A 13038-nucleotide genomic window follows, 5' to 3' on the forward strand; every position below is an offset into this window, starting at 1 on the left:
TACACACAGAACGAGTTTGAGCTCAAAATCCCAAAAGTGAGCTACTTTAAGCTCAGAGGTATATTTTTTTTAAGAATAGACCAGTGTTTCCCAACCTTGGTCCTCAGTCCTGGTTTTAGTGATATCCAGGCTTGAACACAGGTGACTTAATTAGTGCCTCAGTTATTTTGATTTAACCACCTGTGCTGCAGCCTGGATATCACTAAAACCTGCACTGTTGGTGTGTCTTGAGGACCGTGGTTGGGAATACCTGGAATAGACGTATATTAAAAAGAAAACCTCACAAATAATAGCTGATTCTGAGTTGGACAGGTCTCTGTGCAGGGATGTGAATGGCATACGGAGCATGCGCAGATGGATCTCCCCCTATGTGGAGGTTTGCGTAAAATCAGTAGGCAGCCCGGCTTGCCACACACAGATTCTCGCATCTCCTGTTCAGAATCTCACATTAGCATAAAGTTGTTTTCCATGACTACCCTCAATGACAGCCACTGTGGATTAACTCAGCACTATAGGCCATAAAAACTAAAATTGGCAAAAATGGGTTTCTACATGGAGCTAAAGGAACTCACTATTTAAGATCAACCAGGCTGTTTGATAGTTATTTTAAACTTTCTTTTGTCATTTTCTTAATACTTTTTTTGGTCTTTTATTTTTTAACTTTTTGTTTAGTATTGTAAGTGCAACTGGAATCGCAAGTCCAGGCTTCCAGCGCACTGCAAAAGTGTGGACCAGCAAAGTTGGGTAAGACATATGCGGAAAGGATAAGGACTGGCCAGTAAAGCAATAAAGATTCCTCTTATTGCCACCAATTAGTATCGCCAGGCTGCTGATTATCACTCAGCTGCCCCAGCAAATTATTCTTGTTAAATTGCGTTGATAACGGATTTCTATTACCACAATAACTTATGGTACCAAAACTGTATTTTTGCTGCAAAATGATAAATAGAGTAGACTCCTTAATTCAATACCAACACATATTACTGAAAGAACTGTATATATACTGTACTTGAAAATAAATAAATATATATATATATATATATATATATATATACTGTACTGTATATATACTGTACAAATAAATACACAATGTAAAGATGCCTCATATATAAAGTCACTTTATAGTCAAGTAACAAGGGGTCATCCATGTTTAGCGCTGAGTGGAAAGAGGCCAAATGTAAAATGTAGCATGAGTATAACGGTTTTCAGGAGACACAAGCATATAAGAGCTATTATATGTCATGTGCTGTCATATTGGACAATTTATTTTGTTGCCCAGGGCTAAGAGTGCATTTGTACCTAGAGAAGCTTATATAACATGCCAATATTATTAACTCATGCTATTGTGTGCACCGCTGAATTATCACCAGAAGAATCCTGAGCAGTGCCAATCTACCAGCTAATACATTAATAATGAGTTACAGAAAACTGAATGTAACACTTCCTGATTGTGTTATCACATATTTATGGCACCCTAAGTGACCAATCACTGTTGGAATTCCCTTTATGAGCAATGTGGCATTGTCAGAGCACAGTACTAGATGGGGACAGTACAACATGTACATAGAGTTACAGCAAGATATCAACAATGGGATGACTGGTGTTAAATGAAATTTTGTTATCCTGGCAGAATCAACTGTACAGTATATAAAGAGCTGACAATGCACATTGCAACATGATCATTCCATCTGATGTTTAATGTTATTAAAGAGTGTAGAATGTTCACAAATGTCGCTGATCTGGGCAGTATGTGAACATCTTGTAATGCACACAGTGCAGTGGGTCATGTGATTACAACATAACAGCTGCTGCAATAATAAACTGTTTGGATATTGAATGCTGCACACCTAACTGCATATAATGTTATGATATTAGAAGTTACTGAGGAATTCAATAACCATAACGTACAAGGCCACAGAAGTGGTACATTCATACTTGCCAACATTTTCAAATGGCCATGGTGGGACAATTTGCAAAGTCACAGCCCTGCCCACTACTCGCAAAGGGCCTGACTCAGAGATGGACGCTGTTGCACAGCTGCTTCGACTTTGTACGCAGCAGCTGTGCAATAATATGCTAATGTCGCAGGAGGCATCTTGTGCACATAGACACCTCCTGCTGCTGCGTAACAAGATGCATCGGATCATCTGCGGGAACATTGGCCAACTACGGCCCAGATTTATCAAGCCTTGGAGAATGATAAATGGCACAGTAATAAAGTAATAGGAGTAATTAGGCCAGATCTGTGACTCCGCCCAGCTTTGTGACTCCACCCAGCATTATACACACAGTCACAGATCTATACTAATATATAGGACAGGCCTGGCCAACCTGTGGCTCTCCAGCTGTTGTAAAACTACAATTCCCATCATGCTTTGCCACAGTTTTGCTATTAGGGAATGCTAAAACTGTGGCACGGCATGCTGGGATGTGTAGTTTCACAACATCTGGAGAGCCACAGGTTGGCCAGGCCTGATATAGGAGATATATACATACATATAATATATATACATACATACATACATACATATATGTATATATACATGCATACATATATATATATATATATATATATACACACACACACACATATATACACGTGTATGTATATATATATACACACACACACACACAGATATATATATATATACAGACACTATATATATTTACATACATATATATAAAAATATGTGTGTATATATATTTATATATATACATATATATATATATATATATAATGTGTGTGTATGTGTGTATATATATATATATATGTGTGTGTGTGTGTGTGTATATATATATATATATATATATATATACTGTATATACATACACACACAATCCAATGGAGCCGACACTGATACTATATTGCTGTGACTGTGTATTGCAAAGTTGCACAAAGACCCTGGGGGCTCCCCTGAATCACCTGCTGATGGGCATCGGTTTATTTACCTCAACAATAACTCCCTAATTGAGGTTTCATTTACATATACAGAGAGTGTTGAGTCAATGCATGGAGCCGGCTGGCCGCGCACTGTGACAGAAGTGACCGCGCAGCAGCACATGTATTTCACAAGGGCTCGCCTCTGCCTGATCGAAAATGGGTTAGAGACGGTTAGAAGACTCATACTCACCGTCACCGACGAGACGAATCCTCGCGGCCGCACTATATCTTCCGCCGAGGTCCGCGCCGATGACGTAAATGATGTTTGGAACGCAGACCTTCTCTTCTGGACAGCTGGGTGGTGGTGGGGGAGGGCCTCTTCTCCTAATAGCGGCCAGTGGCCGCGGTACTATAGTTAGGACACACATTGCACTGGTGACGTGCGGGGGGAGGGGCCTCATATGACAAGCGGCCACACACACCAATCGCCCCCCCCGGGACTTTCCCCGGTAAAACTAATGGCCAGTCCGGCCCTGCACACAGTGCAGTGGGTCATGTGATTACAACATAACAGCTGCTGCAATAATAAACTGTTTGGATATTGAATGCTGCACACCTAACTGCATATAATGTTATGATATTAGAAGTTACTGAGGAATTCAATAACCATAACGTACAAGGCCACAGAAGTGGTACATTCATACTTGCCGACATTTTCAAATGGCCATGGTGGGACAATTTGCAAAGTCACAGCCCTCCCACTACTCACAAAGGGCCTGACTCAGAGATGGACGCTGTTGCATCGGATCATCTGCGTGAACATTGGCCAACTACGGCCCAGATTTATCAAGCCTTGGAGAGTGATAAATGGCACGGTAATAAAGTACCAACCAACCAACCAGCTCCTGTTATTTTTTAAGCACAGCCTGTAGCATGGCAGTTAGGAGCTGGTTGATTGGTACTTTATCACCGTGCTAGCTTCTCCGAGGTTTGATAAAGCTAGGCCTGAGTAACTCTCAGATTACAAGGATGAGGCCACTGGCTTCGGCACTCACAGAAAACAGGACCGACGGGCCCCTGTTTTTTGAAATGCTGGCATTTGCCACCCCTTCCCTACCCCTCAAATGGATGCAGCATGTCAAGCATGCCTTAGCCATAGGGCCAAGGTGGCACTGTGACCATCATCACAGAAACAAATCTGCATATAATCAGTACAGATCCTGCCCATATGTGCTGATCGCCTATAATCTGGGATGTTCGTAAATCATCAGGTTACTCCAGTGGTTTCCAAACTTTTTTGAATCACGGCGCCCTAGAATATCAGACATTTTTTCACGGCACCCCTAGGCCAAAAATTTCTTATTGAGAAATTTAGAAAGAAATATTACATTAAGTAGATCGCGTTTATATGTCATCCTTAGGGTCAGTTGTGTGGTGAGGGACAAGATTTGCTTCTGTTTGGCCACATATTTTATGACTGGCAGCCACCAGCACTGGTTTTGCAGCCACCAGCACTGGTTTTGCCTATTATATTAATCATGAATAATTTTAATTGGTCCTGGACCACCAACCCAGGGCACCCCTGCAAGTGGCCACGGCACACAGTTTGGGAACCTCTGAATTAGGCCCAATGCTGCAATTCATGCTAAAGTGCAGTGGGAGGTATTGCTACAATGATGCATCACTCCACTCATCACATTATGAAGTCTATGGATCGCTCACTGTGGGAGAGATCCAATAAGTTGTTCTATACCCCAAAGAGTCTAGAACAGAGACAAATTCAGTAGTCTCCTGGACATTCCTGAAGAGTAAGCAAATATGGGTACATTTTACCATATATCATAATAATTTCTTATAGAGCAATAGACTTGCCTGAACTGCAGAAGGATATATGTCTATTGTGAATGAAATGACAACATATAATACTGTATATACTGTAAGCCCGCGGGAAATACATTTCTAGTATGCATAGCAAAACTTATGTATTAAAGGCAATTAGAAAGGAAAAATCTACACTAAAATACATTTGTTCTTTTTCATAGGAGGGAAACCAAAATACAGTCCCTGTTATTCACTTGAAACATAATTGTCTTTTGTATAACAGGTTTATGAATAGAAAGTTTACACCCTGTACTACAGGACATGCAGCAACATGATAATTGAAAAGACTCAATAATCCAGCCAGGTACCATCACTGACACCTCAGTAATGTCACTTGTCGAGTATTCCACCTGCCAGATAAATGATACCATTTTATGCACGTGGATGTATGTCTCAATGTTATTATGTAGCCTGTGAGCTGTCTGCAGGCCTCCCTACCTGCCTTGCTTGCACATACTGTACAGACCAAACAGTAGATCGGGAATGAAGATGAGTAAGTGAGATGATATGTGTTTCACTCATTCATTTGCTTTAGGGTGAATTCCAGTCATACCAACTACTGTACTATATTCTATAGTACATTCAATACCACATAATACACTGCATAATGATTGCATTATTTTAACACAACATGACATATACAAATGTATAAGCAAAAATGGGTGAAATTACATCTTCACCAGTGGTATCCAAACTTTTTTGAAACACGGCACCCTAGAATATCAGAATTTTTTTCACGGCACCCCTAGACCAAAAGTTTCTTATTAAGAAATTTAGAAAGAAATATTACATTAAGTAGATTGCGTTTATATAGAAACATAGAAACATAGAATGTCATCCTTACGGTCAGTTGTGTGGTGAGGGACAAGATTTGCTTCTGTTTGGCCACATATTTTATGACTGGCAGCCACCAGCACTGGTTTTGCCTATTATATTGACCATGAATAATTTGAATGGTCCTGCACCACCAACCCAGGGCACCCCTGCAAGTGTCCCGAGGCACCTCAGGGAGCCACGGCACACAGTTTGGGAACCTCTGATCTACACACTAAACACCAAGGGGGAATTCAATTAGCTGCGGTAACCCGTTTTTGCGGTCAAAAGGGGCTTTTATCGAGGTTTGCGAAAAATGGACCTAACCAATTATTTGTGAAACTTTACCCACAGTAATTCTCCATAGGTTTTAACAGGGATTTCTTTTCACCATCACCTGAGCATGTGAGAAGTTGGGGAAAATCCCTATTTTAAGGTAAAAATAACGGCACTTGGTTCAGAACCACTGGAACACCCCCTTAATGACTATTGGACACTTAGAACTAAGTTTCTAATTATTTTTATATTGACAAAAATGACATGCTATTTTTTTGGGGTGCTTTATGAGTGGGACATGTGTTTTTAGGCTTGCAGGAGGGAGTTATTGGAGTTTTTTTTTTGCCTTTTTTTAAGTTTCTTATAATGACCCAGATATATACTATCAACCATTTGTATGTACCCCTAATTTAAGTAGAGCATTTATTTTGCACCCAAAAAAATGTATTCTATAATTTTTTTCATGTTTAGAATAATGCATATAGCAGTCATCAGACACATTTGAATAGCCCCAAATACTTTTTTATGGCCAATACTAGACTTCTATACTGTTATCCTACATTAGTTTGTCTATTTTTGTGGTAAAGGCAGATTTCTACATTTTCACCTATAAAACACCTGTAACACAAGCAAAAATTATCGTGCAAATGGCAATTTCACGATTTTGTTATTGAATTGCACAATAAACGGGAGCGCGCACACTGGTGATAAGTGGAATTATGGAATGATAGGTGCATTAATCTTAATACGTTATGGTGACTACATGAATCCCCCCCCCCCCCACCCCAAATGTGTTTTATTTTTGGTAGTTTTAAATATATATGACAAATGATATTTATCACAAAACAGTTACAATACACACATATTACACAGTGCATCTATCTGTTCATCATGAAATTCTAATACCTGGAACTATGAGAAGTTTGTCCGGCACTGCACATATCTGCTCCTGTTGGGCAACAAAACAGTTAAGGAAGCACCAACCACTTGTAGGATGAGGAACATGGTTTACATTGCCAGATGTCATTGGCCACCATGATTGTTCAGAACAATAACTTAGGGATGCCTCACTCCCATAATACGCACACTGAATGGATCATTTTTGCGTGTGCTACTAGATACTGCCAGTCACTGCCCCAGAACACCCATCACTTTTCCGCTACCTCTCTGATACTGTCTGACTGGATTACCATAGCACCTTTGTGGGCTCACTCTGTGTAACACATGCGCCTGGGGGCGGTTCTATGACAGTTTAGCGCATGCGCAGCTGTAAATATTCGCTCATCTATGCTATACCTCCCAACTTTCGGGAGGTAGAAAGAGGCACTCCAACTAAAGGTTTAGGTGGTGGTAAGCCATCCATGCTGAAACAATGCTAACTGACAATCTATATTTACATCACGGCGTGTTTGTCCACAGCTACCAGAAATCCTCATCAGCACTTCCGATCACAATTTACAGGCATATCTGCCAACCAGACTGATATTGTTGCATGTGATATTATATAGTCATTTAAAATATGCAATGTGAGAGCAATTTGGCCACTAATATGAATATAGTCCATATAGGGCCATACAGTTAGGCCATATATAATGTACCTAGATGTATTTTCTCAGGAGCATAGGGGGGGAATTAAATAGGATGAGTTCGCCCAGCTGAATCAGCGAAGCAGCAGTCGCACTTTACAGCAGCCCAATCTCACACAGAACTGTGAATTGCTGTTGCTGTGGCGTGTAAAAGCTGTGGCAATGGCAACCCGTCTTGCACCCTTTGCCTGGCCTATTCGCACAAAATGCTTGCTACCCTATGGGGTAACGAACACTGTTGTGCGAGATTCCGATGCCGTAAAGTGTGGCAGCTGCTGCAGATTCGGCCAGGTGAATAATTTTCTGGCAATTGAATCCCTGCGTTATGTCTATAATGCTGGTAAGTGTCACATAATAAACCATTGCTAATCAGTGCATCAAATGCAAGTTCAGTTGTTTCTGCAATGCAGCAAGGTAGGTTTAAGTTGCATAAGCATAACAGAATCTGCATAAAAATATCAGAAAAGCTCATCAATGGTTTTACACAGTGTTATTTTTCCTGATGGTACTCAGCAGTACTGACACTGACACCTCTTTTCTCCAGGAACAGGGAGTTCTTCTACTGTTATCTCTGGTATATTACTGTAACACTTCTGCCTGGAATATGTATTACCAGGCTACTCTGTTCCAGTGGCTTTATAGACTAGGAAGACACTTATCTGGCCTCACCACCGTTGGCAGTGTACACGAGGTCTGATACCGTTTTTAATAGTACTCAGGGCTGTTTCTAGCCAATTTGGCTCCCAGTGCGAGATTTAAAAATGCGCCCCCCATTACATAAAATGTGCTCCCCCCCACACCCACCTAGATAAAAAAAACTTGTGCGCACCCGGCAGGGGGGCATGGCCTCATCTAAATGGGTGTGGCCTCATTTAAATGGGCATGGCCTCGTCTGAAAAGACTACCTCACAATCCAGTTTTTGACCCTGTTCCAACAGATCACGACCACCACAGGAAAAAAAAATTCTACCATATTAAGCCCCACACAGTAATGCCCCCTGCACCATATTATGCCCCACACAGTAATGCCCTTGATACATTAAATCCCCACACTACGGCAGGCAAAAGTCCCCATTTCACACATTGCGGCAGGTGTCCCCATTTTACACATTGAGAGAGAGAGAGAGAGAGAGAGAGAGAGAGAATACTTACAGAGGCGATTACCGCTCTTCGGCCCGCCTCACCAGTCGCTCCTCGCGCCGGCCTTTCCCTCTTCCTAACTTGGATCCCCCTCTGTACTCCGCTCGGAAGGGGGGAGTTTCGCGGAGTGATGGGGTTGCGCAGTGACGTAACGACGCAACCGCGTCATTCCGTGAAACTCCGCCCCCCGAGCGGGTTACTCGGGGAGAAATAGGAGGGGGAAGCAGGGAGCCACAATAAGTGCCGCGGCGGGCGCCCAGTGCGGTTGCACTGTTTGCCTGCCCCAAGAAACGGCCCTGATAGTACTGGTAGATTTATCATAGAAAAAAAGCACCTAAATATAGCAAGGATATGAAAAGGAATCTGAAAATTGTCCTGTTGTGTCCATTTCTTTACTCTGTATTTTAAGGCGATGTACAAATAAGGAAAAGGCACATTTTTAAATAACACGGACTAAATATAAAGGATTAAAGAACAACTATATGATGTCTCTTTTATAATTGACAGCTGGTTTGTACAACCTGTGGCCAGAGGCGGAATGGGATGGAAAACCAGCCTGGAAATTTATGGACGCAGCCCTAATAGGGATGCAGTCTGAGGAGTGGGTGGGGTCTGTTGAGGGTGGCGGGATCCCTCCTCATAGTACCTGATTGTACGCAATTGCGGCCTTCCTTGCATCTTTTGCTGCAGTTGTGTCTGAGACCAGGATTGGATTGTGAAGTAAAAGTGACCCTGTAAAATTTTGTAGAAGTGGCCCGACATGGGCAGCACAAGAGGTATAACATAGCGTGTAGCCATGGCAGCATCACTATATAGTAGAGTCGCTGTAGTGCAGAGATGGAATAACAGAATGAATGAGGACAATGCAGTGTTCTGAGTGTGGTGGGCTGTCTGTCATGTGGGGTGTGGGGCCACATGGCAACACAAAAAACAGGTCTCAAAGACATGTCAGTCTACCAAGAATCTTACTAGTGAGCCCTATGGCCAATCCGCGCCTGACTGTGGCTTTCCATTGTTGTGGAACCATAAGTGCAAGTAAGAGCTTTCTTCTCAGTGATGCGTAACCGCAATGTTTGGTTGTGCACATCATGATATACTATACTAGGCAATCATTGCAAACGTTACTGAGCACCTCTGTGGAATGTGAGAGACAATTAGTGATTTTGCTGGTCACAAAGTGCCTAGATCAGACCATTCTGGAAGATACACCATGGCCATCATATAGAAATGATTCTCTCACTCATATACTTCCTTGAGGTTCCATAAGAGCTGCAGAGTTGCAGGTTGTCTACATTAGATTAAGAGCATTTAAGTTCTCTGCCATGTGTACTGCTAAGCAAGCTACTTTATCATTTGCATTTATTTACCAACACCAGTAATCTGTTCTGCAATGGGTTGTGACAAAGGGGATACAGTCAGCATGTCAATGGTCACAATGTCGACATTTCAGAATGTTGACAGTACAATGTCGGCAGTTATGATGTTGGCATCGTTGAAATGTTGACAGCTAACATCCGCAAAATACTGAGTAAAATGCCAATATTGAGTTTAGGGTCAGGGTTATGATCAGGGACGTTGTAACTTTAGTCGCAGGTTGTGGCTAATGCTGCAAAACTCTGTCTAAAGCCACAAGTATCGAATAATTAGCCACAGCTGCAGGGTTAGGTTACTTAGGAGGGACATTTACTAAGCAGTGATAAGAGCGGAGAAGTGAGCCATTGGAGAACTTGCCCCATCAACCAATTAGCAGCTCTGTATCATTTTATAGTATGCAAATTATAGATGTTACTTCAGTGCTGATTGGTTTCCATGGGCAACTTCTCCACTGTCTCACTTCTCCGCTCTTATCACTGCTTAGTAAATGTCCCCCTTAGCTCCGCAACAGCCACATCTATGCACCGCCAATTATAGGGGTTGCCACTGCATCCCTTTATTTCTGGACACATATTAATTACACAGGTTCTGTGGCTGCTTAAAACCAGGTGAAATGGAGTCTTGAAGTCAGCCAGCAACAGAACCTGTGTAATTAATATTTGTTCAGAATTAAAGGGATAAGGTGGCAACCCTAGCCAATTGTCGGCATTTCATAAGTGTCACCATACTCAGTGTCTATATGGTCAATGTTACCATGCCCAACATACTGATATTATGACCATCTTGAAATTCTAAGGTCGACATTCTTAACACGTGCCAAAGTACCACACTGATGCTGTGTGAGACTGAATGTTACTTAAAGCAGAAAAGTGGACCTTGGCTGGTTTACAAGTTCCCTATGTTAGTTCCTTTGTTCAATTAACACCTAAATATCTTGATCTGTCTTTCTTAAATAGGAAAACATTAAGTGGGAATGTATAATTAACACAATCACTGTTAAATATCGTTATGCAAATGAGTTCAGTAAAAGTCATTTTCACCTCCCAAACCTCCTGTGGGGAAATAGATTGAGTTTAATTGGTTTGTGACAAATTCTGCACCTCTGACCACCATTCGGAATAAAGCATTTAAAGAGTCTTCCTAAAAGTGTATATAAGCTGTATAGTGTAATACATGACTAACGCACACACATACTTGTCAGAGTACCGGTATCATTATCAGCTAATGGGTTATTCTGACATATTAGTGGAAATAAAAGTGCACGTGTTCCCTGGCTGTATTTGTCTAACTAGAATGGTTTGCACACTAAACTATCTTTAGTGTAATTGTGATGAGATCTCCTTATTTTGCCATTAATTACATGACTCTGAACAGTAAAATCATTACGTGTTACATAGCAACTCTGGTGCTGCATATTGTACCAGGCACAGAGATTGCACCTGTCCTTAAACAGTCCATTGTTACAGATGATTTGCATATTCAAGACCCTGAGGCAATGGAATACACTATGAAGTGATAAGTCTGTCTCTGCAGGGGAATAGGTGCCTCTCAGTGTACAGTAGGTTCTCCCACAATCCCGGGAGGGCTGCAAACAATTATGCAAATAGCCCTCATTTGTATAACCACATGCATTATTTATATGAAAATGATGTATATTTGATTTGCAATACGGATATCCTATTCAAATTCCAAAATTCCTGAGGGCCAGTATAATAGGGGGCACAAAATCATATACTGAAATGGAGTTTGTTTTACTAGATGCACCTGACCTAGAATGGTATTCCTATTTACCCTTTGAATAATGCAGTTTATATACATGTATACCAGTGTTTTCCAACCTTGGAGTACTAATTAACCTGTGCTCAAGTATGGTTACCTGGACTAGTGTTAGTGTGCCTTGAGAACTGTGTCTGGGAACCCTGTTGTATAGCATACATTGCAGTACATTGTACTTATGCAACCCCCTTCCCTAAAAAAATAATAAAAAAAATGCAAAACAATCCATCACTACTAAGAAAACATTATTTGGCTTGGCAGAAGAGTATTATGTGAATATCTGGATTGAATAGCTTTTGTAAGACGCAGTGTGCTTCTTTAATCAGTGGTATGGCACTGATTTACTACTTAGAATAGTTTCTCCTGGAACAGAACAATTTGACCTTTCTCCTAGAACTTGTGTACACAAACTCAGCATTTCACTGGTAAAAATTATTTTTCCATTTATAATACCCGTGCGTGTTCCAGGACAGTGTTCTGTTGAAATGCTCCACGACTTTGTTAGTGCGGTTGCCACAACTCTGGTAGCATTCTTGGCAGGTACACTAGTTTCGGGTACTTTGCAGGGACACAATGCTTGCACAGAGCACAAAAGATGCAAAGCACTGGTTCCTGGAAACACACAGATATGGCCAATTCGTTAGATACCTTAGAGTATACAGATTAGCAGAGTGTGTTGGACAATAGGTGGCACAGAACTGGGAAAGATTTAGCTGATCCCTTTAGAAGACTTAAATAGGTCATTTTTGCAGCCTTTTTTTTTTTATACAAAACAGACATGTGAACTAGTGGTGTTGTATTCGGAGTTCCCCACAAACTATGCTGCATTGAGTGACCCTCCAGAGAATGTCAGGCCATTGCAGAAACAGAGCACAGCAGTTCGGTTTTATTTTCTGTGTCCCACATCACCAATTAGGGGGTTGGGAACTTTTTGTTTCACTCCCAGAGCTGTGGTGGCAGGGAAAGCCCTCAGAATGACACATGGCCAGCTGCACTCTTAAGAAGCAATATAGAAGCGCATCTTTCTAAAGACCTTCTACTAGAATAATACCCTCATTTGAAATGCAGGCTCCCAGTCTTGCAAGCTGTTGTGATAAGCAGCTGTTGCAGGAGGGTGAAAGGTCATATTATCAGACTGAATAGGAAGCATTTGCTGTATCAGTAGTGGCTTATCTGAAGCTGCAAGAGCCTTTGGTGACTATGGGGTCTATGTACTAAGCCTTGGGGAGAGATAAAGTGGATGGAGATTAAGTACCAGCCAACCAGCTCCTCTCATTTTTCAAACACAGCCTGTAACATGGCAGTTAGGAC

Source organism: Pseudophryne corroboree, chromosome 1 (genome assembly GCF_028390025.1).
Source record: "Pseudophryne corroboree isolate aPseCor3 chromosome 1, aPseCor3.hap2, whole genome shotgun sequence".
Taxonomy (NCBI): Eukaryota; Metazoa; Chordata; class Amphibia; order Anura; family Myobatrachidae; genus Pseudophryne; species Pseudophryne corroboree.